The following is a 6000-nucleotide window of genomic DNA, read 5'->3' on the forward strand; positions in this document are numbered from 1 at the left end:
GACAGATCATGCACTGATCACGTGGCTGATCATGCACTGATCACGTGACTCATTATGCACTGATCGTGTAGCTATCATGCACTGATCATGTAGCTATCATGCACTGATCATGTAGCTATCATGCACTGATCACGTGCCTGATCATGCACTGATCACGGGGCTATCATGCACTGATCATGTGGCTGATCATGCACAGATCACGGGGCTGATCATACACTAATCACATTGCTGATCATGCACTAATCAGGTGGCTATCATGCACTGATCACGTGGATGATCATACACTGATCAGGTGACAGATCATGAACTGATCACGTGGCTGATCACGCACTGATCACGAGACTGATTATGCACTGATCGCGTAGCTATCATGCACTGATCACGTGACTGATCATGCACTGATCACGTGGCTATCATGCACTGATCACGTGGCTTATCATGCACTGATACTCTAGCTGTCATGCACTGATCACATGACTGTGCATTCACTGATCACGTGGATATCATACACTGATCACGTTACAGATCATGCAATGTTCACGTACCTGATCATGCACGGATAACGTGGCTATCATGCACTGATCACGTGGATTATCATACACTGATCATGTGACTGATCACCCACTGATCACGTGGCTATCATTCCCTGACAACGTGACTGCACATGCACTGTTCACGTGGCTGATCATGCCCTGAACTGTTGACTGCTCATGCACTGATCACGTGGCTGATCATACACTGATCATGGGATTTATCATGCACTGATCACGGGACTGCCCATGCAATGATCACGTGGATGATCATACACTGATCACGTGCCTGATCACGCACTGATCATGTGACTTATCATGCACTGATCACGTGGCTATCATGCATTGATCAGTTGGATATTATGCACTGATCACTTGTCTGATCACCCACTGATCATGTGGCTATCATTCCCTGACCACGTGACTGAGCATGCACTGATCAGGTGGCTTTCACGCACTAATCACGTGGCTATCATACACTGATCACGTGACTGCCCATGCATTGATCACGTGCCTGATCATACACGGATCTCGTGGCTGATCATGCACTGATCACATGGCTGATGATTCAGTAATCACGTTGCTGATCTTGAACTGATCATGTAGCTGAGCATGCAGTGATCACGTGTCTGAATGGCGCTGATCATGTGACTGATCATGCGCTGATCACTTGGCTATCATGCACTGATGATTTGCCTCACGAGGCAATAATCAAAGAGCTGAGCAGCCTCGAATCACGCAATCAGCAGACAAAAATCATGGACCTCAGCTGTGACGAATCATGCTGCTCAGCTGGCAATAATCATGCAGCTGAGCAGGCAGGAATCACCAGCTCAGCTGGCAAATATCAAGCAGATGGGCAGGCAGGAAACACGAAGGTCAGCTGGCAAATATGAAGCAGATGAGCAGGTAGGAATCACGAAGCTCAGCTGACATTTATCAAGCAGATGAGCAAGCAGGAATCACGCAGCTCAGTTGACAATAATCAAGCAGATGAGCAGGCAGGAAGTACGCAGCACAGTTGGCAATTGTCAAGCACGTGATCAGACGAGAATCAAGCAGCTCAGCAGGCCCTGATTACGTGACTGACCATGCATTCTTGACGTTGCTGATCATACACTTATCACGTGACTGATCATTCACTGATCACATGGCTATCATTCACTGATCACGTGACTGCCCATGCACTGAGCACGTGGATGATCATACATGAACACGTGACTGATCAGGCACTGATCACCTGGCTATCATGAACTGATTACGTGGCTGATCATGGACAGATAACGTGACTGGTCATGCACTGATCACGTGGCTATCATGCACTGATCACGTGGCTTATCATACACTGATCACGTGACTGCCCATGCACTGATCACGTGGCTTATCATACACTGATCACGTGACAGATCATGCACTGATGTCCTGAATGATCATGAACTTATCAGTTGGCTATCATGCACTGATCACTTGGCTGATCATACACTGATCACGTGACTGTGCATGCACTGAACACGTGGCTGATCATACAGTGATCACGTGGCTATCATGCACTGATCACGTGGCTTATCATACACTGATCACGTGACAGATCATGCACTGATCTCCTGATTGATCATGCACTTATCAGTTGGCTATCATGCACTGATCACTTGGCTGATCATACACTGATCACATGACTGTGCATGCACTGACCACGTGGCTGATCATACAGTGATCACGTGGCTTATCATGCACTGACCACGTGGCTGATCATACAGAGATCACGTGACTGATCATGCACTGATCACGTCGCTATCAGGCACTGGTCACGTGACTGGGCATGCACTGACCACGTGACTGATCATTCACTGATCAGGTGGCTTTCATGGACTGATCATAGAGCTGATCATACACTGATCACGTGACTGATCATGCACTGATCACCTAGCTATCATGCAGTGATTACGTAGCTGATCATGCACTGATCACATGACTGATCATGCACTGATCACGTGACAGATCATGCACTGATCACGTGACTGATCATGCACTGATCACATGGCTATCATGCAGGAAAGAAACCCTGGTTTTTGATAAGAATCAAAGACTGCTGACTTTGCATCCCCTATTATCCTCTATGTGTAACTTAGGGTATAAAAACCCCTGTTGAAAATAAAGCTACGGGCCTTGCTCACGAACGCTTGGTCTCCCCATGTCATTCTTCCCTTTAACTTCCAGCTGAGTCTCCATCTGGAGCGTGGAACCCACCAAGCTTACTAATTATGCCTGGGCTGCTAAGACCCACTCGAGAAGGTGTCTAGGGTGAGGCACCTTCTGCTATTCGAGAGGGCACCTGTGGCCTAAGTAAGTGGTGCAAACTTCTTGTCTTGAAGTTTTATTGGTCTCCCGTGAAAACCAACCTACTCAGTCTCTTTTCTGCACTGAATTTTCCTACTGAGCTCTCCTCAAAACATTATTGTTTGTATCTCTGATTAGCATATAAATAGTCGCCTAGGCCATCTCTCCTTCGAATACCCTGGATCAGCTGGGGCTGGTCCCCGGCAGGTGGCGGCCGAACAAGGACCTCATGAGGCAATAATCAAAGAACTGAGAAGGCACGAATCACCCAGTCAGTAGGCAATAATCATGGAGCTCAGCAGTGACGAATCATGCTGCTCCGCTGGCAATAATCAAGCAGATGAGCAGGCAGGAATCACACAGCTCAGCTGGCAATTGTCAAACAGATGAGCAGGCTGGAATCACACAGCTCAGGTGGCAATGTTAAGCAGCTGAGCAGGGAGGAATCATGCAGCTCAGCTTGCAATAATCAAGCAGATGAGCAGGCACGAATCACACAGCTCAGCTGGCAATTTTCAAACAGCTGAACAGGCTGGAATCACACAGCTTAGCTAGCAATTAGCAAGCAGATGAGCATGCAGGATTCACGCAGCTCAGCTGGCAATTGTCATGCAGATGAACAGGCAGGAGTCACGCAGCTCAGCAGACCCTGAACAAGTGACAGATCATGCACTGATCAGGTGGATAAAATGCACTGATCAAGTGGATGATCATACACTGATCACGTGACTGATCATGCACTGATCACGTGGCAATCATGCACTGATCAGGTGGCTATCATGCAGTGATCATGTGGCTATCATGCACTGATCATGTGGCTGATCATACACTGATCATGTGACTGATCACACACTGATCATGTGGCTATCATTTCCTGATCACGTGACTGCTCATGCACTGATCATGTGGATGATCATACACTGATCATGTGACTGATCATGCACTGATCAGCTGGCTATCATGCACTGATCACGTGACTGCTCATGAACTGATCATGTGACTGATCATGCACTGAACACGTGACTGTTCATGCACTGCTAACCTGGCTGTCATTCCCTGATCATGTGACTGCGCATGCACTGATCATGTGTATGATCATACAGTGATCACGTGACAGGTCAAGCACTGATAACGTGACTGATCATGCACTTGTCGGGTGACTATCATGGACTGATCACGTGGCTGATCATGCACTGATCACGTGTTTATCATGCAGTGATCAGTGACTGACAGGCGCTGATCATGTGACTGATCACGTGGCTGATCATGCACTGATCACGTGGCTATCATGCACTGATCATGTGACTGCTCATGCACTGATCACGTGGATGACCATACTCGGATCATGTGACTGACCATGTGCTGATCACGTGGCTATCATGCACTGATGATAGCCTCAGGAGGCAATAATCAAAGAGCTGAGAAGGCAGGAATCACTCAATCACGAAGCTCAGCAGGCCCTGATCATGTGACTCTGCAGGCCCTGATCACGTGGCTGATCAAGTACTGATCACGTGACTGAGCATGCACTGATCACGTGACTGCGCATGCACTGATGACGTGGATGATCAGGCACTGATCACGTGGCTCATCATGCACTGATCACGTGTTTATCATGCATTGATCAGTGACTGACAGGCGCTGATCATGTGACTGTGCAGGCACTGATCATGTGGCTGATCATGAACTGACCACCTGACTGAGCATGCAGTGATCACGTGGCTGATCGTTCACTGTTCATGTGTTTATCATGCAGTGATCCCGGGACTGAGAGGCGCTGATCACGGGGCTATCATGCACTGATCACGTGACTTCGCATGCACTGATGACGTGGCCTATGGTGCACTGATCACATGTTTTTCATACAGTGATCACGTGACTGAGAGGTGCTGATCAATAGACGGTGCAGGAACTGATCACGTGGCTGATTATGCACTGATCACGTGGCTATCATGCACTGATCACGTGACTACGCATGCACTGATCACGTGTTTATCATGCAGTGATCACATGACTGACAGGCGCTGATCACGGGGCTGATCATGCACTGATCATGTGTCTCAGCAGGCAATATAAAAAAGCTGAAGAGGCACGAATCACGCAGCTCAGCTGGCAAAATCAAGCAGATGAGCAGGCAGCAATCACGCAGCTCAGCTGGCAATATCAAACAGCTGAGCAGGCAGGAATCACGCAGCTCAGCTGGCATTATCAAGCAGCTTAGCAATCAGGAATCATGCAGCACAGCTGGCAATTTTCAATCAGATGAACAGGCAGGAATCATGCTGTCCAGCTGGAAATTTTCAACCAGATGAGCAGGCAGGAATCATGCAGCTCAGCTGGCAATAATCAAGCAGTTGAGCAGGGAGGAAGCACGAAGCTCAGCTGGCAATAGTCAATCAGATGAGCAGGCAGGAGTCACGCAGCCCAGCTGGCAATTACCAAGCAGATGAGCAGGTACGAATCATGCAGCTCAGTTGGCAATAATCAAGCAGATGAGTAGGCAGGAATTACACAGCTCAGCTGGCAATTGTGAAGCAGCTGATCAGGCAGGAATCACGCAGCTTAACAGGCCCTGATCACCTGACAGGTCAGGCACTGAACAGGTGGCCATCATGCACTGATCACATGGCTATCATGCACTGATCACGTGGATGATCATACATTGATCACGTGACTGATCATGCACTGATCACGTGGCTATCATGCACTGATCACGTGGCTGATCATACACTGATCACGTGACTGATCATGCACTGATTATCTGGCTATCATGCACTGATCACGTGACTGCCCATGCACGGATCATGTGGATGATGATACACTGATCACGTGACTGATCATGCACTGATCAGTGGCTATCATGCACTGATCACGTGGCTATCATGCACTTATAACTTGGCTGATCATACACTGATGACATGACTGATCATGCACTGATCACGTGGCTATCATGAACTGTTCACATGACTGCTCATGCACTGATCATGTGGATGATCATACACTGATCACGTGACTCATCATGCACTGATCATGTGACTGATCATGCAATGATCAGGTGGCTTTCATGCACTGATCACGTGGCTATGATGCACTGCTCATGTGACTGCCCATGCACTGATCACGTGGATGATCG

The sequence above is a fragment of the Bos indicus genome, chromosome 21 (assembly GCF_029378745.1).
Source record: "Bos indicus isolate NIAB-ARS_2022 breed Sahiwal x Tharparkar chromosome 21, NIAB-ARS_B.indTharparkar_mat_pri_1.0, whole genome shotgun sequence".
Taxonomy (NCBI): Eukaryota; Metazoa; Chordata; class Mammalia; order Artiodactyla; family Bovidae; genus Bos; species Bos indicus.